This window comes from Phyllobates terribilis, unplaced genomic scaffold (assembly GCF_046119375.1).
Source record: "Phyllobates terribilis strain yellow unplaced genomic scaffold, ASM4611937v1 Scaffold_2__4_contigs__length_985480577, whole genome shotgun sequence".
NCBI classification, from domain to species: Eukaryota; Metazoa; Chordata; class Amphibia; order Anura; family Dendrobatidae; genus Phyllobates; species Phyllobates terribilis.
This window is the reverse complement of record NW_027362762.1, coordinates 532,302,379-532,329,107: the sequence shown is the minus strand read 5'-3', so window position 1 is coordinate 532,329,107 and position 26,729 is coordinate 532,302,379. Positions and strand designations below refer to the sequence as shown.

Here is a 26,729-nt window from a genome sequence, read left to right as displayed (position 1 = left end):
TATTTTCCGGCCATTAGCCGCTCCAAATTTCTTTTGTTGCTCTCTTTTTTGAGACTTGTTCATTTCTGTCGGATTATTTGTTATATGCAATACAGTATGCCACTATGATGGAATTTATTTTTCAATTTATCTTATGTCTTTATATGTCTTTTTCTGTAAAAATTATAATATTTGATTTATATTTGAGTATTCTAAAATATTAATACTTTTTTTATTGTTCTGTTTTCTATCTATACATTAGTGTCTGATGAAGGTCGTAGTTTGACGACCGAAACGTTACATTGTATGGATTGCAATTTTTGAAAATTACTCTAAGAACAGTGAATATTTCATTAAAGAATTTATTTCATATCACTATATGAGTGCCGGATTATATTCTTATCTTATAGACTGTAATGATGCCGGCAGAGCAAACGTGCATTCTGCTGGCATCATTTTCGGGAGTGTACACATAATGAAAGTGGACACTCAGATGCAGTCTATTATGTCTGAGTGTCCGCCTCCTGTAGGCGGACACTCTCGAAAAGTATGCAGACAGAGCGCACGTTTGCTCTTCCGCCATCATTACAGACTATGGCCCCATAGGCACATATGTCTGAATCCCGTTTGGGGGGGGGGGGTTGGACGTATGCCCCAACGGGGACATTGAACGTAATGTGAAAGCACTCTTTTTGCACGTATTTTTACTGCATTTTTTATGCAAATAAGAAGCTGCGTTTTACAGTACCAGCAAAAGCTATGAGATTCCAGCAATCTCCTGCACACACTGTTTTTTTTTTCCTGACTGAATTGGGAAACTGCAGCATTTTTTTTTAAATCTGCAGCATGTCAATTATTTCAGCATTTTTGCAGCGTCTTTCACCCATAGCAATAAGAAAGTGGGAAAACACTGATTTTTGCCGCGTTTTTGGTGAATAAAACTGACTTTATTAAACAAACTGTAGATTATTATTACTATTCCTATAATCTGCACCAAAAACGCTGCAAAACCTCCTTTTAAGGCCGGTTTCACTCGTCCGTATATTTCCGTTACCGGAAAAAATGGTACCGGAGATATCCGTGTCGTGTGTGTTTTATATTTTGCATCCGTGTGCCGCATCAGGATCACACATACCAATGCCTGGGTATAAGCACTACAGTTAGCTCTGTTCCCAAGCGCCGGGTGCTGAACACTGCCCTCATCATGGTTCCCTGCAGGCGCTGTGATCAGCACCAGCAGGGACAATGATGAGAGTAGTAGTCTGCCCCGCAGTGATCCTGTGTAAAAATAAGAATAAAGTAATAAAATCCATATACTCACCTGTCCAGAGATGTCCTCCGCTGTAATCCTCTGACCGCTGACACAGAGGAGCCGGGGTGAGAAACTACATGAAGAGATTCTGCAGGACTTAAAGGGATTATCCATGACTTTTATATTGATGGCCGATCCTTCATAATGGTTGCAACTGAGTAATGCAAATCTACGCCTATTCAATAAGAGTGGATATGAAATACCCAGCCGTGGCCACTATGCAGTTGATGGAGCTGTGTAGTTCCGCTCCGCAAGTGAGCACATTTGAATACCATGGGCACCGGGAACTGTTGATCGGTGGGGGAGCTGGATGTTGCATCCCACTGATCAGATAGCGATCACCTATCCTAATGATAGGCCATCAATATAAAATTTTCGGACAACATCTTTAATGATTAAATGGCCACTTCATTGAATAAATTAGTGATATGAGATCGGTAGGGTGCTGGCTCCCGGCACACCCCTCGATCAGCTGATAACTGCTCTGGCAGTGAACCAAGTGATGTATGGGCAGAACACAGCATCCTCATATATTGCTAAAGCCCCTTTCATATTGTGTTCTTGCCCATGTTCGTTGGGGGCAAGGACCCCTGTAAAATGGGATTTGGATGTATGTGCTGACGGGGCCGTAGAATATAATGGTGCTGACCAAATCAACATGTGCTCTGTCGTGCTTCATTTTCGGGCGTATACACTTACTACTAGAGATGAGCGGTGTTCGACTAGAACTGTTCGCCAATCTCAAATTCGAGCTGTTTTGGGCTGTGTTCGAGTTGTTCGACGAACCCGAACGATTTCCAAAAAATTCGGCTGTTCGAGGTTATGTTCGATAACTGTTCGTGCACCAAAAGCGTGTCCTGCATGTCTGGCGCTATTTAGAGCACCAATCATGCAGGGATTGTCTGCCACTCACTGTAATGCCACAGCCATGGTGGTTGTGGCATTACAGTGATTGCCCAAATCGATGGGAACAGTGCTCACAGTGAAACATGAAAAGCCGGCAATTCATCAGCGGCATACACCGGTACCCGACAATTTAGAACAGAAAGAATAGAGCTTCACACATAGATTAGATAGATAGAAACATGTCAGTCACATATATATGAAGTACAGTGACAGTGTTGCTTACTGTACTTGTCATTTAGTGTAAAGGATTTATCAAAAAAAATAATAGTGTTTTCATGCACCGTCTCTTTAAAAAAGCCGGCCGGCAATTCAGCAGCGGTACCCAACAATTTAGAATAGAAGAAATAGAGAATCACACATAGATTAGGTAGATAGAAACATGTCAGTCACATATATATGAAGTACAGTGACAGTGTTGCTTACTGTACTTGTCATTTAGTATAAAGGATTTATTAAAAAAAATAATAGTGTTTTCATGCACTGTCTCTTTAAAAAAGCCGGCCGGCAATTCAGCATCTGTACCCGACAATTTAGAATAGAAGGAATAGAGAATCACACATAGATTAGATAGATAGAAACAGGTCAGTCACATATATATGAAGTACAGTGACAGTGTTGCTTACTGTACTTGTCATTTAGTGTAAAGGATTTATTAAAAAAAAATAATAGTGTTTTCATGCACCGTCTCTTTAAAAAAGCCGGCCGGCAATTCAGCAACTGTACCCGACAATTTAGAATAGAAGGAATAGAGAATCACACATAGATTAGATAGATAGAAACATGTCAGTCACATATATATGAAGTACAGTGACAGTGTTGATTACTGTACTTGTCATTTAGTGTTAAAATAAAGGATTTATTTAAAAAAAAATTGGCGTGGGGTTCCCCTTAATTTTAGTCTCTAGCGGAGGTTAAGCAGACTGCTGGGGCAGATGTTTGAAGCCTGGGAAGGGGGTAATACCCACGGAGCTTCCCAGGCTACTAATATCAGCCCCCAGCGGAATACCTAGCCTTTACTAGCTATTAAAATGGGGGACCCCCCAAAAAAATGACGTGGGGTCCCCCCTATTTTAATAGCTAGCAAAGGCTAGGCAGACAGCTGGGGGCTGATATTAATAGCCCAGGAAGGGTGCCATGAATATTGGCCCCCACCCAGGCTAGAAACACCAGCCGTCAGCCGCCCCAGAAATGGCGCATCCTTAGAATGCGCCAATTCTGGCACTTAGCCTCGCTCTTCCCACTGCCCTGTAGCGGTGGCAGTGGGGTAATAGGGTTGGGGTTGATGTCAGCTTATAATGCCAGCTGACATCAAGCCCAGGTTAGTAATGGAGAGGCGTCTATAAGACACCCCCATTACTAACCCCATAGTCAAAGTTAAAAGAAAACACAAACACCCAGAATAAAGTCCTTTAATTGAAATAAAGACACATTCCTTTATTGTTCTAAATTAAACCATACTTACCGTCACGCCCATTCCAGCTGAAGCCAACGATCTCCTGCAATAAAAGAAAAATAATAAAGCAACCTCATCCTTACCTTTCCATGGTTCCCACGACAGCTTCAGCTCTGCTACATCGAGATAACAGGCTGGACCGCAGCAGAACGCCGCCATCCAGCCTGTCATCCCGCAGACACTGAGAAGCGCAGGCATTCTTGCGCTCTGCAGTGTCTGGCTGTGACGGCATCCAGATGAGCCGAGGTCATGTCCAATGAACTCGGCGCACCTCATGCACGTCACTGACAGCGTGGGAGAATTCTCCTGCACTCAGCACTTCAGCGTGAGAATTCTCCCACGCTGTCAGTGACGTACATGAGGTCAGCTGAGTTCATTGGACATGAATGAGCTCACCTCATGCACGTCACTGACAGCGTGGGAAAATTCTCCTGCACTCAGCGCTTCAGCGTGAGAATTTTCCCACGCTGTCAGTGACATGCATGAGGTGAGCTCATTCATGTCCAATGAACTCAGCTGACCTCATGTACGTCACTGACAGCGTGGGAGAATTCTCACGCTGAAGTGCTGAGTGCAGGAGAATTCTCCCACGCTGTCAGTGACGTGCATGAGGTGAGCCGAGTTCATTGGACATGAACTTGTCTCATCTTTATGCCGTCACAGCCAGACACTGCAGAGCGCAAGCAAGCCTGCGCTTCTCAGTGTCCGCGGGATGACAGGCTGGATGGCAGCTTTCTGCTGCGGTCCAGCCTGTCATCTCGATGTAGCAGAGCTGAAGCTGTCCTGGGAACCATGGAAAGGTAAGGATGAGGTTGCTTTATTATTTTACTTTTATTGCAGAAGACATTGGCTTCAGCTGGAATGGGCGTGATGGTAAGTATGGTTTAATTTAGAACAATAAAGAATTGTGTGTTTATTTCAATTAAAGGACTTTATTCTGGGTGTTTGTGTTTTTTTAAATACTTTACTAGAAATTCATGGTGGTCATGTCTAATATTGGCGTGACCCCATCAATTTCGGGCTTAGGGCCAGCTGATAATGCCAAGCTGGCCTTAACCCCTTTATTACCCAGTGAGCCACCGCACCAGGGCCCTGGATGAGTTGGGTACAGCGCCAGAAGATGGCGCTTCTATGAACGCGCCATTTTCTGGGGCGGCTGCGGACTGCAATTTGCAGCGGGTGGGGCCCAGAAAGCTTGGGCCTCCCTGCGCTGCGGATTCCAGCTCCCAGCTGCCTAGTTGTACCTGGCTGGGCACAAAAATAGGGCGAAGCCCCACGCATTTTTTTTTTAAATTATTTCATGAAATTCATGGAATAATTAAGAAAAAAAGGGCTTCCCTATATTGTTATGTCCAACCAGGTACAAATAGGCAGCTGGTGGTTGGGGGCAGCCCGTCCCTGCCTGCTGTACCTGGCTGGACACAAATATAGTGCGAAGCCCCACGTCAATTTTTTTTTAATTATTTCATGAAATAATTTTTTTAAAAAAGGGCTTCCCTATATTGTTGTGTCTGGCCAGGTACAAATAGGCAGCTGGTGGTTGGGGGCAGTCCGTTCCTGCCTGCTGTACCTGACTGGACACAAATATAGGGCGAAGCCCCACGTCAATTTTTTTTAAATTATTTCAGGAAATTCATGAAATAATGAAAAAAAACTTGATGTGGGGCTTCGCCCTACATTTGTGTCCAGTCAGGTACAGCAGGCAGGAACGGGCTGCTCCCAACCACCAGCTGCCTATTTGTACCTAGCCGGACACAACAATATAGGGAAGCCCTTTTTTTCTTAATTATTCCATGAATTTCATGAATCTAAAAAAAAAATGCGTGGAGCTACGCCCTATTTTTGTGTCCAGCCAGGTACAACTAGGCAGCTGGGGGCTGGAATCTGCAGCGCAGGGAGGCCCAAGCTTTCTGGGCCCCACCCGCTGCAAATTGCAGTCCGCAGCCGCCCCGGAAAATGGCGCGTTCATAGAAGCGCCATCTTCTGGCGCTGTACCCAACTGACGGCATCCAGATGAGCCGAGGTCATGTCCAATGAACTCGGCGCACCTCATGCACGTCACTGACAGCGTGGGAAAATTCTCACGCTGAAGCGCTGAGTGCAGGAGAATTTTCCCACGCTGTCAGTGACGTACATGAGGTGAGCCGAGTTCATTGTCGGCTCATCTGGATGCCGTCACAGTCAGACACTGAGGAGCGCAAGCATGCCTGCGCTTCTCAGTGTCCGCGGGATGACAGGCTGGATGGCAGCGTTCTGCTGCGGTCCAGCCTGTCATCTCGATGTAGCAGAGCTGGAGCTGTCCTGGGAACCATGGAAAGGTAAGGATGAGGTTGCTTTATTATTTTTCTTTTATTGCAGGAGATCGTTGGCTTCAGCTGGAATGGGCGTGATGGTAAGTATGGTTTAATTTAGAACAATAAAGAATTGTGTCTTTATTTCAATTAAAGGACTTTATTCTGGGTGTTTGTGTTTTTTTTTTAACTTTGACTATGGGGTTAGTAATGGGGGTGTCTTATAGACGCCTCTCCATTACTAACCTGGGCTTGATGTCAGCTGGCATTATAAGCTGACATCAACCCCAACCCTATTACCCCCTGCCACCGCACCAGGGCAGCGTGGAAGAGCGAGGCTAAGTGCAAGAATTGGCGCATCCTATGGATGCGCCATTTCTGGGGCGGCTGACGGCTGGTGTTTCTAGCCTGGGAGGGGGCCAATATTCATGGCTCCCTTCCTGGGCTATTAATATCAGCCCCCAGCTGTCTGCCTAGCCTTTGCTAGCTATTAAATTAGGGGGGACCCCACGTCATTTTTTTGGGGGGGGTCCTCCATTTTAATAGCTAGTAAAGGCTAGGTATTCAGCTGGGGGCTGATATTAGTAGCCTGGGAAGCTCCGTGGGTATTACCCCCTTCCCAGGCTTCAAACATCTGCCCCAGCCGTCTGCTTAACCTCCGCTAGAGACTAAAATTACGGGGAATCCCACGCCAATTTTTTTTAATAATAAATCCTTTATTTTAATACTAAATGACAAGTACAGTAACCAACACTATCACTGTACTTATTATATATGTGACTGACATGTTTCTATCTATCTAATCTATGTGTGAAGCTCTATTCTGTCTGTTATAAATTGTCGGGTACAGATGCTGAATTGCCGGCCGGCTTTCTTAAAGAGACGGTGCATGAAAACACTATTATTTTTTTTGATAAATCCTTTACACTAAATGACAATTACAGTAAGCAACACTGTCACTGTACTTCATATATATGTGACTGACATGTTTCTATCTATCTAATCTATGTGTGATTCTCTATTCCTTCTATTCTAAATTGTCGGGTACAGATGCTGAATTGCCGGGCGGCTTTCTTAAAGAGACGGTGCATGAAAACACTATTATTTTTTTTAATAAATCCTTTGCAGTAAATGACAAGTACAGTAAGCAACACTGTCACTGTACTTCATATATATGTGACTGACATGTTTCTATCTATCTAATCTATGTGTGAAGCTCTATTCTTTCTGTTATAAATTGTCGGGTACCGCTGCTGAATTGCCGGCCGGCTTTTTTAAAGAGACGGTGCACGAAAACACTATTATATTTTTTAATAAATCCTTTACACTAAATGACAAGTACAGTAAGCAACACTGTCACTGTACTTCATATATATGTGACTGACATGTTTCTATCTATCTAATCTATGTGTGATGCTCTATTCCTTCATGTCTAAATTGTCGGGTACCGGTGTATGCCGCTGCTGAATTGCCGGCCGGCTTTTTTAAAGAAAGCGTCTTCTGAGCAGTTTGTCAGCTTTTGGACACCTTTGAAGGTGTTTTCTATGTGTTCCTATGTGTTTTTGTTTGCCTGCCATTGGTTTTAACGGTGTTCGACGGTGTTCTAAGGTGTTCGACGAACAGTTCGACGAACAGTTCCTCGAACATCCCGGTGTTCGACGAACCGAACCCGAACACTACGGGGGTGGCTCAACACTACTTACTACATGCAGTCTACTATGTCTGAGTGTCTGCCTCAAGGAGGCGAATAGACCTGAAAATGATGCACGACAAAGCACATGTTCGCTCTCCTGGCACCATTATAGTCCATGGCATACGCCCGCAGACTATGATGCATTTCTATGGGAGCAGGACGCAAATACTAACAGACATATTTTTCAATACACAGAGCACCCATTTAGAATCATAAATGGCATCAACGTCATCATAAAAAAAGCGCAAGATTGCTAATGAAAAACAAATATTTCAGGAAAGTGGGAAAACTTATATTTTGTCACAGAGGTCGGAGAGAGAGCCCAGTGTCTGATTTGTTTTCAGTTTGTCGCAGTGCTTAAGGACTACAATGTGCGTCGACATTACATGACGCAGCATGCAGAACAGTATGAGGCACTGTCTGGCAAACTGAGAGCGGAAAAGCTCTCTGGTATCAGGTCATCGGCTCTTATGGATTCGTCAGGTAGACGAGATACCAACTTGTTTAGTTCCTTGTAATAGTCCTGTGTAGGGTTACTACAAAAAACTGGAGTCTGACCCTGCACAGGACTATTACAAGGAACTAAACAAGTTGGTATCTCGTCTACCTGACGAATCCATAAGAGCCGATGACCTGATACCAGAGAGTCCAAGAATAGGGACATTCTATATGCTCCCCAAAATCCACAAATCTGGAAATCCAGGATGACCAATTATTTCATGTGTGGGCACCCTTACTGAGCAAGTTTCTGGATGGGTAGAGTGTGTTCTTAAACCACTGGTAAAGAGTACACCCAGCTACATTCAGGACACGACAGACCTACTGAATAAACTAGCAGCAATAGGTCCTCTACCAGAAGGAACCATCCTGGCCACCACGGATGTGGAATCTTTGTATTCTAATATCCCACACAAGGATGGATTAAATGCCTGCAAAATCTTCATAGAAAATACAGGAATTGTTGCTGATTCTGTGGTCAGACTTAGAGAATTCATCCTCACGCACAATTACTTTGAATTTGATAACAACATATATCTACAGGAAACTGGTACAGTGATGGGAAGTAAAATGGCTCCACAGTACGCAAATCTTTTCATGGCCAAGCTTGAAAGTGATTTTTTGTCCTCATGTCCCATCAGGCCTCTGGCCTACTATCGTTTAATTGACGATATTTTAATCATCTGGACGGGGTCTGAGCAACAGCTGAAGACGTTCCATGAACACTTTAATCGATTTCATCCCACCATCAACCTAACACTCAACTACTCCTGTACTGAAATTAACTTTTTGGACACCATCATCAAGCTACAGAACAATGAAATAGAGACATCCTTGTGCCGGAAACCAATCGACCGTCCTACATACCTTAAATGGGACAGTTTCCATCCCAAACACATAAAAAACTATTATTTACAGCCAAGCCATCAGATACAATCGGATATGTTCAAACCAGATGGATAGAGACTAACACCTTGATGGCCTCAGAAAGACCTTTTTGAAACAGGGCTACCATCCAAGAACAATTGAGAACCAGATTACAAGAGCCACCAGAATATCAAGGAATCATCTCCTACATTACAAAACCAAACAAGAAAACAACCGGGTGCCTCTAGTAGTCACCTAGAATCCAAATCTGGAGGCGCTAAGAAGAGCTGCACGGAAACTACAACCCTTACTACAAAAAGATGCCCGATTACAATCCATATTTCCAGACCCCCCACTTCTGTGTTTCAGGCAGCCCCCAAATCTAAGAAGCATCATTGTCAGAAGCTCCCTGTAAAATCCACCAGCTACAGGTACCTTTCCTTGCAACCGGAAAAAATGTAAAACCTGTCCGTTTATAATGACCACAGACAAGATAAAGATTCCCAATTCACATCAGGACTATAAGATCCCAGGTACGTTCAGCTGTATCACATCTAATGTAGTGTACTTAATTATATGTACCAAATGTCCAGCTGGGGGTCTGTATGTAGGGGAGACAGGGCAAAAACGTAGAACAAGGATGAATCATCATCGCCACACAATAAAAGAAAAAAGAATAGGTCTACCTGTAGCCAAGCATTTTTGTTCCCCTGATCACAGCATAAAAGACATGAAATTACTGGTATTAGAAGGTAACTTCAAATCTCAAAGAGAAAGAAGAATCTCAGAATATAAACTGATGGTGACCTTTAACACTTTCAGAGCAGGAATGAATGTGTCGCATGGATTTATGTCATTCTACATCAACTAAGGAATGTGCTCCTCAGACTTGTGAGGCCATCATAACACTGGACCTAGTCACAGGACAATAAAACCTTCACACTACTTATCTATTAACTGCTAAAATATTTATAGCCAGAACTGTTTATCTCTTCCATAATAACTCTGCTTTTCATCACCTGTCTTACCTATTGCATTTTTTATGTGTCTTATTGTGTATAAATATGTGACTCTTCAGATTTTGTGTTATAGTAGCCTGATGAAGAGACATGCGTAGTCTCGAAAACTTGCAATTTGTTACCATCTTGTCAGTTAGCCATTAAAAGGTATCAACCACTGAGGACTCTCAAATCTAAATATTTTTTTAAAAAACAGCGAAACTTCTTCTCGAGTAGTAACAGGTCAAGTGAAGCTTCTCTGAAAGCGAGTTTTGTTCTCAGTAACATGATAGCAAAACATTCACGACCATTTACTGAGGGTCAGTTCATTAAAGACTGTTTTATAAAAGCAAGTGAAATTACTTGTCCGGACTAAAAGAAACTGTTCGAAGGTATAAGTTTGTCGGCAAAAACTGTTGCTAGTAGAATCAGTAAATCTGATAGTGACGTTCATCAGCAACTGATTACAGCAGCGCAAAGTTTTGAAGCATTTTCCATAGCGCTTGACAAGAGTACTGGGGTAACAGATACTTCATACTGTGCTGTGTTCATTCGTGGGGTTGATGAAAACTTACACACAACCGAGGAATTATTGGATTTATTACCAATGAATGGCACAACGACCGGTCGTGACCTTTTTAAAGAACTTGAAGGTTGTATTAACACAGCAGGACTGCCGTAGGATAAACTGGTGTCTATGGTAATGAACTGTAGCATCAGCGTCCCTGCCTCCTGCCGGGCAGAGACGCCGTTCCCCTCACCGCCGCAGTCCCGGTTCGGCGTTCTCCTGCTCCCCTCCTGCTGATGCTGTGGCGCGCACCGCGCGCAGCTTCCCGGGCACTGTGCTTTGGGCGCGCGCGCTCCCTCCCTCTTAAAGGGGCCGCGCGCGCTGTCCTAAAGAGTCCCCGGCCAATGGCCGGAAGACTTCCCCTTTATAAGGCACTTCCTCCAAAATGGAGGTGCCTGTTCAATGTTGTTGTTTTGTGTGCTAACACTTTCTTCAGCTCTCAGGTCGTACTGCCTGTCAGTCTTGCCTGCCAGTCTGTCTATCAGCCGTGCCCGCCAGTCTGCCTACCTGGAGCACCTGCCAGTTATCTGCCGTTCCCGCCAGTCTGCCTATCCGGAGCACCTGCCAGTTACCTGCCGTGCCCGCCAACTTGCCTACCCGGAGCACCTGTCTGGCTATCCGCTGTACCCGCCTGCTTGGCTACCCAGAGCACCTGTCTGGCTATCAGCCGTACCTGCCTGTTTATCTACCCGGATCACCCACCAGCATTCCTGCCATGCTCATCCGCTGTACCGGTCAGCTCCTGTCATCTGACCCGTGGGAGTCATCTGCTCTCACACAAGGTCGGTCCCAGAGTGGCACCGGGTTCACCAGCCCGGTCCCTCCTGGTTCACGGAGTCGACTAAGCCGCCGTGTGACCTGGGTCGGTCCGAGTAGGCACTTAGTTACCCCCCTCTGGTCCCTCCTTGCACCGAATCACAGAGGTTCCACCACTCGGCCCTGTAACACGGACGGTGCACCAGAAATGTGTTCTGAAAACATTTAGTTATGGGATTATTGAAAGCAAAACTAAACCAGCTTTCATTGTCAGGTCCTTTCAGTGCTATATACTGTATTCTGCATCAGGATGCGCTATACAGAAAAAGTGTACAAATGAAAGAAGTTATGGACTTTGTGGTTAAGACTGTTAACATTATACAGGCAAGAGGTCTTAACCATAGGCAGTTCACTTCACTCTTGTCTGATATGGACAGTGAATATGGACACTTGCTGTATCATACCGAGGTCAGATGGTTGAGTCGGAGAAGAGTGTTAAAAAGATTTTTTGCTTTGAGACAGGAGATAGCGGATTTTATGTCACTGAAAGATAATGACGCCTTCCAACTTTCTGACCCAGCTTTTCTATCTGATTTAACATTTCTAACAGATGTCACAGAACACCTCAACGTACTCAACTTGAAGATCCAGGGCCCAAAGCAGATGATTACAATGATGTTTGCTAGTATAAAAGCATTCAGATGTAGCTGTCTTTGTGGGCCCAACAGCTGCAGTCTGGCAATTTGGCTCATTTCTCAGCTATGCAGTCGCTGGTACGAGCTGAACCAGAACGCTTGAACTACTATTCCAATATAATTTCTCAGTTACTACAATAGTTTGATAGACGTTTTCATGAGTTTCAAGATCTTGAAACTGAATTTGCACTCTTTACCACTCCGTTTGCTGTAGCCATTGCTTGCATTTCAGAAGATCTGCAGATGGAGATTGTGGACTTGCAAAGCAACACTGTTCTTAAACAGAAGTATATGGACATTGGCGTTCCAGATTTCTATAGGTTTGTCGTACAAGAAAAATTTCCAAAACTTCTTAAAGCCGCTGCCAGGATCATGGCCATGTTTAAAAGTACATATGTATGCGAACAGTTTTTCTCTTCGATAAAGCTTAACAAATCAGCATTACGGTCAAGACTTATGGATGAACATCTTCGTGTAACATTGCGATTAGCCAACGCTCATGATTTCAAGCCAATCTTGACAATCTTGTATCTGGCAAACTCTACCAACTGAGCAGCCAGACTGAATTTTGTGACACTTGAACTGGAAAACTGGATTGTTAAAATAAGCATATGGAGTAAGCCTGCAAATTTCCATTAAGTTTAAATCTAGCAGTATTATAGTACAGTAATGTAGAATTGTTATAGTAGTTCAAATAATTAATTGTTTAACAATAATTTTGTACTGTATTAAATTTGAAAGGAATGCGGCCCACCAGCTTACATTTTTTTTTATGTGCAGCCCATTTACTCTGTTGAGTTTGAGACCCCTGCTCTAGAATCTATTAATGCCCTGTGCAAGTGCCTTAGAAAACAATGCCCACATTTTACCCCTTAGAAAATAATAATGCCCTTTGACAATACCCTGAGTGCCCATATAACAATAAGAACCCACTTAACATTTAATAATGTCCAGAGTCTCCCCTTGTACAGCTTCCCTATACACAGTATGATGTTCTCCTATACATAGTATAATGCCACCACACTGTATAGTACCACCCACATACTGACCCCTTAGTAGCCCCCAAACTGTTTGATGGCCCCAACATTGTATGATGACCGCCACACTGTACAAAGGCCCCACATTAGCTTTCACACTGTATGATGGCCCTCTCACTGTATGATGGCCCCCTCGGTAGCCCCCACATTTTATGATGGCCCCCTAAGTATCCTCAATGTAGTATAATGCACCCCATAGTCCCCCATATAGTATAATGCACTCGCCAGAGTCCTCCATATAGTATAATGCACTCGCCAGAGTCCTCCATATAGTATAATGCACTCGCCACAGTCCTCCATATAGTATAATGCACTACCAATAGTCCTCCATATAGTATAAAGAACTACCAATAGTCCTCCATAAAGTATAATGCACTCCCAATAGTCCTCCATATAGTATAATACATTCCCCATACTCCTCCATATAGTATAATGCACTCTCCATGTAGTATAATTCACTCCCCATACTCCTCCATATGGTATAATGCACTCCCCATAGTCTTCCATATGGTATAATGCACTCCCCACAGTCTTCCATACGGTATAATGCCCTCCCCATAGTCCTCCTTACGGTATAATGCCCTCCCCATAGTCCTCCATACGGTATAATGCCCTCCCCATAGTCCTCCATACGGTTTAATGCCCTCCACATAGTCTTCCATATAGTATAATACATCCCATAGTCCTCAATATAGAATAATGCATCCCAGAGTCCTCAATGTAGTATAATGCTTTCCATAAAAAAAATTCTACACTCTCCTCTCCTTCTCATTCGCCCGTTGCTCCAGTCTCTGCAGCGGGCGCTCTGAAGCTTTGTCTTCACTGCTCTGCACAGCGGGCGCGAAGAAGTGATGTCATCGCGTCCGCTGCGCTGAGACGTCAGACGCAGAGGAAGAATGATGGAAGAGGGAAGGTCAGCTGACGCTATCTCTTTAATTATTGTTTTCAATTGTATCAGCATTCAGGATGCCGATACAGTTGAACTTGCAATGACTGCCAGGAGGGGGCCCAGTATCAGTGCTGGCACTGGGCCCCTCGGCTCATGGGCCCCATAATGGCCGCAAGGCAGTGCAAGGAGATCGTGTCTCCATGGTTTACCAGAGAATTTAACTGTATCGGCGGGCTGCACATGCCAATACAATTAGAAGTAGCACAGCTCCGAGCGGGCCGCTCAGAGCACGGGGCCCAGGGTGACTGCACACTCTGCCCCTTCCTCCCCGCTAGCTATGCTATGGGTCCTATGCATTTCAAATCAACATATTGAACTTGAATTTTTCTTAGTCATGGCGTGCAAAATAAATCAAAAAATTGTCTTATGTATTGTCAGAGAGGAAACTGAAAATCCATAAGAAGTCTCCAGAGAGGGGACGTGTCCTCCCCCCATCTCTCATTGAACATCTGGGATTAATTATAACAGGGAAAGTTAGAGAAAGAGAGCTCACACCTCCAGCTCCTTTGAAGCAGAGACCTTCTGCCGTGGACAGGTGACTAAACTGGATATCTGCTTGGGAAAAAGACAGTCAGCTTGAGATCTATTTATGCAGAGGAGGAGAAGTGCAGGGGTTGCATTTGTTCCAAGGAAGAAGCATCTTGGGCTTAAAGGATTTTTCTGAGTGTTCCAGACTTTGTCTCTCCATTGTCCAGATATGAATATTTGGTATTTGTATCAATCCAATATTTATGGGATATATGTAGATTTTTACATCGTAACGAAGGGACAGACGTGATGCATTTGTTACTGTAAAAGTCAGAAGGCCGGTAAAACCTAGAATTTACCGGTCAATCTGGACATTTACCGAGGCCGTCGGTAAAAGCTCAAAATGAAAAGTAAAATTGGACTTTTACCTGTGAAGTCTTGGTAAATGTTAACATTTACCGTCGAGCGTGGTAAAAGTCAGAAATATCAGGTGTGAAGATGGAACATCTGACTTTAACCAAGCGCAGTTGGTAAATGTGCACATTTACCACGGCTTCTTGGTAAATGTAGCTGAGAAGGGTGTAAGCGCAGTTGGTAAATGTAGTTACTTTTACCAACACATGCTGGTAAATGTAAAGATTTACCAATTCGCCCAGGTAAAAGTCCAAAATCGTTCGTTTATATGGAATACATCTGACTTTTACCAACGCTGTTGAGAAATGTTATTGAGTCGCCCCCTGGGCCGTGAGGCACTCGGAACCGGGCTTCAGGGCAATGCTGGGAGTAGTAGTGGCGACCCGGTTCCGTGGTTCAGGGTGGTCAGACCAGTGGTAGTCTGCTATGTGCTGTAGGTAATGTCCGACTACGCCACCTGTGGATTGCAGTCAGGGCTAACTGCCGCTGCAGTGCAGACCGCTGGGGCTGATATAAATGTGCAGCACTGAATAGTTCAACTCCCCACAGGAGGAGTATGGCCCCAGGGCAGTATATATAATAGATGATGGAGGGGATGATTCCGACCACGATAGCCAGTAAACGGAGGCCTCTTAAACAGTTCAGGGTCTTTATTAGAACAGGTAAAGTGACCCAGAAACAGCCCACGTTCCCGAGCTCACCGTGTTCTCTCGCCCGCATGGCTTGCAACTTGGATCCCTTTCTACTCCCGGCCTGGTACGGCTTTGCTGGTCCCTTCTGCTGTGACGGAGCCTCCGGGCTTCTTAGGCCAAGGAACATACAGTCCCCTGCGGACTGGTTATCTGCTGTAGGACGTGGAATCCTCACAGCCTCAGACACCAAAGTCTGGTAGATTAGTTTTTTTGTCTGCCAGGACAGGCTCACTTCGCCTCTTGCCCATGGCTCGTGGCTCTCCTACTGCCACACGTCCTCTTAGGCTGCAACACAACTGTCTGTCCCTGCTCTGGGACACCTCTCAATCCAGAGACAGGTTGTCCAGTTCTCCCTAACCCCTGCCCCCAGCTCCAGCTTTTATAGGGGCAGCCTGCTCCCCCTACTGGTCTGGGACAAGAGGTGCTGCATGCTAATGATCCTTGACTAGAGGACCTCCCCCTTGCTCTCAGACACCGCTTTATTATATTTGTGGCATCCAGGCCAGGGTGACACATTCCCCCCTAGTAAAATTTAGTACTCCGGGACTAAACAATAAACAAAGATAATATGCATGACCATAAAACATCAGTAGACAAACGATGCACAGGATGAGTCCTTAAGGTCACAGTGTGGTCTGTGACCGGGTGTCCATTTCACCAACACAACGGGGAGCCTTAACCAGGTGGGGGTCTGTCCTAGCCCCAAGTCCTTTAAAGTCTTAGTTCATTCCTTGGTTAGGCTCCGAACACAGTCCATACAAAGTCCCGGTTATTAAAAGTCCATAACCTTTGAGTCGGTACGGTAACTGTGAGAAACTGAAATACACAATTACTAATCAGGCATGTAAGTTTGCAAACATTTCAACACTTGGCAACAGGGTTATTTACAGTTTTAGTGCACCCTATATTCTCCAGCGAGCGGGTGTCTGCCCCTTTTGTGCTCCTGGTTGACCTGCGTAACCCACTGTCTGGTGGTGGACCGACCTGGCTTTCCCCACTAGCGTTAGGGGTACAGCTACCAGCTGGGTGTACAGGTAGGGCAGGCTGCTGTCTGCGGGTCCTCTGGCTCACCGCAGGTATGGCAGGCTCACTGTCAACAGAGGGTTGACTCTCCTGGGCTGCTGGTACCGGCTCTTCTGCCTCTGGAACTGCTTGCTCTTCTACACCTTCCAGCTCTGGTGTAGGTTGTTGCTGAGCCGGTTGCAGGAAATGCAGGACAGGTACCACTATGGCATCATTTATGCGAGTCCAGGACTGAGGGAACTCTCCGAGAACGGTGCTGATCATTTCTTCCTTGTCCTCTGCGGGTTCAAGGTCTCCTTGATCCTCTTCTGCACTACAGAGTTGCTTGGGGCACCTTTTTAGGTGGTCTCTGGAGACGGTACAAGTGGTTTCTCCTCCATCCTTGGTGATCACGCACACCTTCGAGTTGTCGTGATCAGACTGCAGTTTGGTGTAGGGTTCCCTTTCTCACTGGTCGTCCAACTTATGTAGCCTTCTCTTTCGCTTCAGGACCTGCTCACCAGGTTCTAGGGGACCAGCAGGGGCATGTTGGTTGAAGAGTCTTTCTTGCCTTTCTCTCACCTGGGCCAGGCTCTTCTCCACACTCTCCTGTACCTTCTTGTACTGCAGTCGCCTTTCCGTATCCCAGTCCGCATCCGGGGAGGTGTCCTCAGGTGTTAGGACTCCCATCTCCAGATCTATGGGCAGCTTACCTGGTCTGGCTCGCATCAGGTAAGCCGGGGTGCAGTTTGTAGCATTCACCGGGATATGGTTGTATAAGTCTATTAGGTCCGGCAGTTTTTCTGGCCACAAGCTGCGTTCCTCCAGGGGCAACGTCTTCAGGAGATCAATGACTATATTGTTCATTTTCTCACACATCCCGTTGGTTTGTGGGTGGTAAGGCGTTGTCCGAATCTTCTTACAGCCATAGAGGTTGCAGAACTCTTGGAAGATTTCAGCCTCGAACGCTGGACCCTGGTCCGTCAGAACTTGTTCTGGATACCCGTGTGGACGGCAGAAGTATTGCTGGAAGGCTCTGGCCGCCGTTTGGGCTGTCAAGTCTTTTACCGGGGCCACCACTAGAAAACGGGAATAGTGGTCCGCGATTGTCAGGGCGTAGATGTATCCTGACCGGCTTGGAGCCAATTTGACGTGGTCCAGACCTACCAGCTCAAGAGGCTGCTGGGTGACGAGGGGCTTCAAGGGTGTCTTCTGGCTGGTGCGGTCTTTTCTCCTTAAGTTACAAGGGCCACAGTCCCTGCACCACTTCTCTACAGCCCCTCTCATGCCAACCCAAAAGAACCGTCCTCTTTGCAGGAACTCCAGTTTCTTCCAACCGAAGTGCCCCGCTCTGTCATGGTAAGCCCCCAGGACCATAGCTGCATCCCGCCTTGGGACCATGACTTGCCAGGTCAGCTCGTGTGTCCGGTGGTTGACAAGTCTTCTGCACAGCTTGCCTTCATAGAGGAACAGCTTGCTCTTCTCTTTCCATAGCTGCTTGGCTTCCTCTGGAGCATCCGGATCTAAGCGGGCGTCTTCCTGGGTCAGCAGATCTTTCACCAGGCGGATCGCAGGATCACTATCTTGGGTCTCGGCCCAGCTGTGGTGAGGTAGGGGATTGATCATAACAGTTGTTAAATCTTCCTCCTTCACGCGGTGGGAGTATTGAGCGGCTCCGTACCGGTGAAACGCGGGGAGTTCTACCTCTTCCAGCTCTTCTGGGTCTTCGTCACCTTCAGGTAAGTGAGGCATTCTCGATAGGGCGTCAGCGTTGGCATTGGTTTTGCCTGCCCGGTACTTGATCACGAAGTCATAATTGGAGAGACAGGCCATCCACCGCTGTTCCAGGGCACCAAGCCTTGCACTGTCTAGGTGTGTTAACGGGTTGTTGTCCGTGTACACAGTGAACTTCGCGGAGGCCAGGTAATGCTTGAAGCGTTCCGTTACGGCCCACACCACCGCCAGGAATTCTAGCTTGAAGGAGCTGTAATTCTCCGGGTTCCTCTCGGTGGGCCTCAGCTTCTGGCTGGCGTACGCGATCACCCTTTCTCTGCCCTGTTGGTTTTGTGACAGTACGGCTCCCAGTCCCACATTACTGGCGTCTGTGTGGAGAATAAAAGGCTGGCCATAATCAGGGTAGGCCAGGATCTTATCCCCTGTGAGGGCCATCTTCAACTGGTGGAAGGACTCCTCTTCCGGTTTATCCCACTTGAAGGGTGGCTTTTGGCTTCTGGACTTAGACTGTCCTATCAGGAGGTCCTGCATAGGAGCTGCCATCTTAGTGAACCCGGGGGTGAACCTTCGGTAGTAGCCTACCAACCCGAGGAATTGCCTCACTTCCTTGATGTTCGAAGGGCTTGGCCAGATCTTGATTGCCGTGACCTTGTCAGGGTCGGGGGCTACTCCTTCCACACTTACCACGTCCCCTAGATACTGGACCTTCGGTTTCTACAGGTGACACTTTGAAGGTTTCACCTTCAGGCCATAGCCTGCCAGGGCTTCGAACACCTCGGCCAGGTGCTTTAGATGGTCCTCGTAAGTCTTTGAATAGACGATCACGTCGTCCAGGTAAAGGAGGACCGTCTCGAAGTTTTGGTGCCCTAGACAGCAGTTCCATCAGCCTCTGGAAGGTCCCTGGTGCGTTGCAGAGCCCGAAGGGCATCCAGTTGAACTCGCTCAGTCCCATTGGGGTGGTGAAGGCGGTCTTCTCCTTGTCAGCCTCTGCCACAGGAACCTGCCAGTACCCGCTAGTAAGGTCCAAAGTAGAAAAGAAGTTAGCTGATTTTAGTGCGGCTAAAGACTCTTCTATTCTAGGCAGCGGATATGCGTCTTTGTGGGTGATACGGTTGATTTGTCTATAGTCCACGCACATTCTCATGGTGCCGTCTTTCTTTTTTACCAGAACCAGGGGGGCTGCCCAGGGGCTACAGCTATCTCTAATGACCCCAGCTTCTTTCATTTCTCTTAGCATGCCCTTGGCGTTCTGATAATGTGCAGGGGGTACAGGCCTGTGTCTCTCTCTTATTGGTGGGTGGCTCCCCGTGGGGATATGGTGTTCTATCCCTTTTACTCTGCCGCAGTCTAGCGGGTGCTTACTAAAAATTCTCTTGTACTCCTGGACCACCCGGTAGACTCCTTGTTTTTGGTGCAGGGGAGTGGAGTCGGCACCCACATGGAGTTTCTGGCACCAGTCCTCCTTTTGTTTCTGGGAGCCATTACCCTCCGCCTGTGGAGATGGAGGCAAAGGCTCCACGGCCCTGATAGCTTTGTGTTCGACAGCAAACAGTTTGGCAAGTGTAGCGTACCTGGGTAAGTGTACCTCCCTCTCCCCAATGTTGAGAATGCGAACGGGCACCCTCCCATGACGGACATCAACCACCCCCCGGGCTGTCAAAATGGTGGGCCTGCTGTCTGAGTACACGGGTTCTACCATGGCTTGGTAGTCTCTACCTCTCAACCCGATTGCAGTCCGACACCAGATCATCATTTCACTTTTGGGAGGCATGGAAATGGGGAATGGGTCACTCAGTCTTGCGCTACCGATCTCACCACCAGACAGTTCTACCTGCTGCCGTCTCATCAGGGCTTTTATCTCCTTCTTGAGGACTCTCTGTTGGCTGGAACTAGTATTCACCGCCACCTGTTGTAGAATTACAATTACCTCTGAAAGACAATTTTCAATCACGCTAGTACCCACAGTTATTTTAGGGTGACTTTCACGACGGTCAATGTCCACAATAATCACTCCCTGTGCCGGTAGTTCAACTTTACCAATTTTAATGGTCATCTCCTTGAACCCCATCTGCGGCACGGGCAAGCCATTACTGGCGATGATGCTCAAGTCACTGTCTGGATACCGTGTTATATCAGCATCAGTCCAATACTGCTTAAAAAGTACATAAGGGATAGTAGTTACTTGCGACCCGGTATCCAGCAAGGCGCTCATGGGGATACCGTCCAGCACCACGGGTAAAACCGGGCGCCCCCCAACGTACTTATCACGCCAATTATAAGGGCCTGGTGATCTTATGCCTGGGGGTTGGCCCTCTGCCCCAGGTTGGACCCGTTTAAATTACAGTACCTGGAAATGTGTCCGGGCTGGTTGCATCGACGGCAAATGGGCTGTCCATCCTCTGCGTAGCGGTCTGTGGGCCTCCCTCGGAACGACGGTGTCCTCCTCTGTCGACGCCACGGGACATCCTCCGGACTTGAAGCCAACTCGATGGGTCTTGACGGGTCCACTTGTAACGCCTGGACGGTCCTGGTCAACGCCGTGACGCTCCTGGTCAGCTCCTGGACTTGGTGGTGCTGATCTTTTGACGGGGCTTGGTTCAGGGCCTGTGCATCGGCCCCCACAGAGTCCATAGAGGAGGGCGCCGCCTCCTGGTGGTAGGAGAGAGCAGGGCGCCGGGGGTTTATAGCGCCACTTGTTGCGGGTTCACGGAGCACCCTTATGGGCCTGTCCTTGAATTGGGCAAAGGTCAGGTCAGGGTTCTGAAAGAACATGAGGCGCAGCTGGGTCCTGTGGGCGCTAGACAGCAGACCTTCTATGAACTGTTCTGTTAGTAGCTTATCCGTATCCTGCACGCTGCCAGGGTCAGCTTGTTTGATGGCTCTCAAGGCTTCCTGCAAATTTAGGGCATAGTCTCTGATGCTGTCCTGTGCCCGCTGCTTACATCCGTAGAACCGCATTTTAATTTCAGCGGAGGTACGTGTATCAAAGGTACTCCGCAGCCAGGCCAGAATGTCCTTTACTGTCCTTTTCTCCTCAGCGGGCCATGACTTTACCTCCCGCTGGGCTGCGCCAGTTAACTGCCCTGTCAGTATGCTAATCCTCTGTTCCTCTGTCAGGGGGTAAACTTGGAACAAACTGTACAGCCTTTCCTTAAAGTCAGTTAGTGCATGGGGCTCCCCTGAATACTTGGGCAGCCAGGCCGCTCCAGGGATGTAAGGCAGGGAAAATGGCATCACCGCTGCTGCAGCGGCGCTGGTGGTAGAAGGTCCCTCCACATCAGTCATCTTCCTCCCCCCTAGTTAAGCGTGGCCTACCTTCCGACGATCCTCTTCTGTAGGCCGCGGCTCCGCTGGTGCTGCTCCGGACGAGGACCTTGCGTGGCGTCCTGGTGACGTCAGCGTCGCTCTCTCTCCCTTCCAGGACCTTGCGCAGCGTCGGTGCGTGGGGCTGAGCTTCGGGTCTCATGCGGTTTGGACGTCCACGCCCCTCTTCTTCCCACGCGGGGTCCTGAAGATGGCGTCCGAAGGCGGGAAAACGGCTGAAAATGGCGGGAAACCTCTTCTTCAGGTGCGTGTACAATCTTTTTCAGGCACGCAATACCCGTTTGCGGCGGGTTGGTTACAATCCTGCCGACTACGCCAAAGCTGACTCACCCCCTGGACCGTGGAGCACTCGGAACCGGGCTTCAGGGCAATGCTGGGAGTAGTAGTGGCGACCCGGTTCCGTGGCTCAGGGTGGTCAGACCAGTGGTAGTCTGCTATGTGCTGTAGGTAATGTCCGACTACGCCACCCGTGGATTGCGGTCTGGGCTAACCGCCGCAGAAGTGCAGACCGCTGGGGCTGATATAAATGTGCAGCACTGAATAGTTCAACTCCCCACGGGAGGAGTATGTCCCCAGGGCAGTATATATAATGGATGATGGAGGGGATAATTCCGACCGCGATAGCCAGTAAACGGAGGCCTCTTAAATAGTTCAGGGTCTTTATTAGAACAGGTAGAGTGACCCAGAAACAGGCCCGGCTAGGAGGGGGCCTGGATGTCTGAGAACAAGTGGGAAGCTGACCCTGGTCAGGGTGAGGGTGTAGGCCTACCGTGCTCCCTGTGCTCCTTCTGGCTATTTCCCTCCTTGTAGTGTAACAGCCCACGTTCCCGAGCTCACCGTGTTCTCTCGCCCGTATGGCTTGCAACTTGGGTCCCTTTCTACTCCCGGCCTGGTACGGCTTTGCTGGTCCCTTCTGCTGTGGCGGAGCCTCCGGGCTTCTTAGGCCAAGGAACATACAGTCCCCTGCGGACTGGTTATCTGCTGTAGGACGTGGAATCCTCACAGCCTCAGACACCAAAGTCTGGTAGATTAGTTTCTTTGTCTGCCAGGACAGGCTCACTTCGCCTCTTGCCCCTGGCTCGTGGCTCTCCTACTGCCACACGTCCTCTTAGGCTGCAACACAACTGTCTGTCCCTGCTCTGGGACACCTCTCAATCCAGAGACAGGTTGTCCAGTTCTCCCTAACCCTGCCCCCAGCTCCAGCTTTTATAGGGGCAGCCTGCTCCCCCTACTGGTCTGGGACAGGAGGTGCTGCATGCTAATAATCCTTGACTAGAGGAACTCCCCCTTGCTCTCAGACACAGCTTTATTATATTTGTGGCATCCAGGCCAGGGTGACACATTAAGATTTACCAAGACTTCACCGGTAAAAGTCCAATTTTACTTTTCATTTTGAGCTTTTACCGACGGCCTCGGTAAATGTCCAGATTGACCGGTAAATCCTAGGTTTTACCGGCCTTCTGACTTTTACAGTAACACATTCACTCGCATTACTGTAAGGCCATTAAATTCATTCCAACTTAATAACAGTAAGATAGCCGATGCTATCCATCTCATGTTTGACTTCCAAGTAAAGATAAAATCACGATAAAAAATATTACAACAATATATAGCGCCTGGAACCCCCAGGTGCGAAGATATCCTGCAAGTTGGGTATCTCATAAATTTCTGAAGGGCCAAGCACCTCCCACAATCAGCCTCCACATGAGCTTATCAAAGGTAGGTATGTGGACGTAACCTTGAGCTAATAAAAAGCAGAATTTAGGTTTGGGTGATCTGTCAGTCCTTGGAAGACCTAATTTGCTGTGGGTTCTATCCATTTTCCAAATCAGAGTGCTTCTCCTCTGCTAAGCTATGAGCCATTTCCGTGACCAGGTTTAATAGTTTTCTATCATTATTCCTTTTTATCCCATGTAATTGTATATACCATATTGTTTTATTCCCATTTTGTATCATCTTGTATATATATTTTTTTATAAACACTGCCTATCTTTCTGTATTAAATATATAAAATTTAATAGCGCTATTCCTCTTGCACTGTAAATGGCACCCCTGAAGTCATACGCTAATTGTAATTGGTGTACTATCGCCTGTATAAACTATTGGTGGTGGAAGCTAGTAGTTCTTTTGTTATTGCGGAGCTGGAAGTGACTGAACGGAGGGTATATACATACAGTGGTGTGAAAAAAGTGTTTGCACCCTTCCTGAGTTCTTATTATTTTGCATGTTTGTTACACTTAAATGTTTCAGGGAAAAAGAGATCCAAACCTACAGGGCTCTGTGTAAAAAAAAAAAAAAAAAAAAGTGATTGGTGCCCCCACCCCCCCCATAAAAAATAATTTAACTGTGGTTTATCACATCTTTGGGAAGCAGAGTTAAATTTCCCTAGGGTCACACAGGCCTGATAACTGCCACACCTGTTCTCAATCAAGAAATCACTTAAATAGGACTTGCATGGCAAAGTGAAGTAGACCAAAAAATCCTCAAAAGCTAGACATCATGCTGCAATCAAAAGAAATTCAGGATCAAATGAGAAACAAAGTAATTGAGATCTATCAGTCTTGAAAGGGTTATAACGCCATTTCTAAAGCTTTGGGACTCCAACAAACCACAGTGAGAGCCTTTATCCAAAACTTCATCATTTCTACGGTGTCTACAGGAGACCAGTTAGAAAATGATGAAGAGGGGTTTTGTTCCAAAAATTGATGAGCGTATAAATTCGTTTGGCCCACCATGAGGTTTACAAAATCCTCAGACAAAAAGACTTTGAAAAAGTCTAGTTCTGTGAGGCCGGTGGTGTCATACTTGATTCCTGATTCCGCCACGCAATCAGGAATCAGTGGCTCATAATTTTCGAGGGGCGAGGTCCATATGGGATCAGTAGTGGGGAGCGCTGGATCATCTTCTCTTCTGCGACGACTGCGGGGCAGTCCAGCAGCACCTGAGGAGGAAGACGACGAGGAGTAGGAAAAAGAAAGAAATGTGGGATCCTCGCCCTCGCTTTCATTGTCGGAGGCAAGAAAAACGTATGCCTCCTCCACTGAATAGCGAATTTGGGATGAGCGGGACATTTTTTGTTATGTATGTGGTGCGTGTGTGTCAGTACTTTATTTAGAGTGTGTGGAAAAAGGAAATACTGTATGTGGTGCAAACAGTGAGCACGAGTGTGGATTGGTGAACTATGTCACCGATCAGCACTCGGCGGCTGCTGGATGTGTGCACGGATGTGTGGGGAGTGGGAAGAGGGGAATTGGAGTGGATGAGGGGAGATCAGAGATGACTTACCAAAGGCTTCTCTGTTCTTCTTTCAGCAGCAGGACCGGCGCTGGTGACCGGGAGCCCGGATCAGGAGACCGGGAGCCCGGACCGGGAGCCCGGCGCTGGTGACCAGAAGCCCGGAGCAGGAGACCGGGAGCCCGGAGCAGGAGCCCGGCGCTGGTAACCGGGAGCGCGGAAGCCCGGAGCAGGAGCCCGGGAGCAGGAGCCCGAAGCAGAAGACGGAGTACGGAGCAGGAGACCGGGAGCCCGGCGCTGGTGATCGGAAGCCCAGAGCAGGAGACTGGGAGCCCAGAGCTGGTGACCGGAAGCCCGGAACAGGAGACCGGGAGCACGGAAGCCCGGAGCAGGAGCCCAGGAGCTGTAGCCCGGAGCAGGAGACCGGTGCTGGAGCTGGAGATCAGAACCAAGAGGGTTAACAGGGACACTGGGGTTAGGGGGATTAGGGTGGATGAGGGGAGATCAGAGATGGACTTACCAAAGAGTCAGCAGGACCGGAACAGAAGACCCGGAGCAAGAGACCGGAGCCCAATGCTGGAGACCGGGAGCGGCGCTGGAGACCAGTACTGGAGCTGGAGACCAGAACCGAGAGAATCAACAGGGACACTGGGGTGAGGGGGATTGGGGTGGGAAGGGCTGTAAAAAGACGGGGGAGTGGGGAGAGGGGGATTGGGGTGGATGAGGGGAGATCAGAGATGGACTTACCAAAGGATCAGCAGCAGGACCGGAACAGAAGACCCAGACAGGAGACGGAGCCCGGAGCAGGAAACCGGGAGCCCGGAGCAGGAGCCCGGCGCTGGTGACCGGAATCGGAGCTTTAGACCGCTGCAGGAAAAAAAAATGGTGGTAAGGGGGGTAAAAAGAGGGGGGAGGGGGGATTGGGGTGGATGAGGGGAGAACAGACTTACCAAAGTCTTCTCTGCAGGATCAGCAGCAGGCTCTGGAGCAGGATCTGGAGCAGGAACCACAGCAGGTCAGGAGCAGGAGATTCCACCCACGGTTGTTAGGAGCACATGACAGCAGATAAAATCAGCTGTCATGTCCCCAGAAAGGTGCGGGCTCATTGCTGGAGCCCGCCCCAAAGGGAGAGACCCGACATGTGCCGTACATTTATGGCACATGTCGGAAAGGAGTTAATACAGGTAATGAGTGCAGAGTAGAATATCCCCCATCCTGGTATATATGCCGCCCCCCTTCCTTTTATATGTGGTCCCCATCCCCATCCTGGTATGCCTGGCATCCCTCCATCTTGGTATGCATGGCACCCCTCATCCTTATCCTGGTATGCATGGCACCCCTCATACATGCATGATTCCCTCATCCTTATCCTGGTATGCATGGCACACCTCATCCCCAAACCTGGTATGCATGGCATCCATCATCCCTGTCCTGGTATGCATGGCACCCCTCATCCCTGTCCTGGTATGCATGGCACCCCTAATCCCTATCATGGTATGCATGGCACCCCTAATCCCTGTCCTGGTATGCATGGCACCCCTCATCCCTGTCCTGGTATGCATGGCACACCTCATCCCTGTCCTGGTATGCATGGCACCCCTAATCCCTGTCCTGTATGCATGGCACCCCAAATCCCTGTCCTGGTATGCATGGCACCCCTCATCCCTGTCCTGGTATGCAGGCACCCCTAATCCCTATCCTGGTATGCATGGCACCCCTCATCCCTGTCCTGGTATGCATGACACCCCTCATCCCTATCCTGGTATGCTTGGCACCCCTAATCCCTGTCCTGGTTTGCTTGGCACCCCTAATCCCTGTCCTGGTATGCATGGCACCCCTAATCCCTGTCCTGGTATGCA

The 26,729-nt window shown here is 47.8% G+C and overlaps 1 protein-coding gene across 1 annotated transcript in view; it reads left to right on the top strand.

Annotated features, from left to right (window-relative positions):
- Window positions 1–26,729, top strand: part of CRYBG2 (crystallin beta-gamma domain containing 2) — a 332,797-nt gene that overhangs the window by 195,459 nt on the left and 110,609 nt on the right. The window lies entirely within an intron of this gene.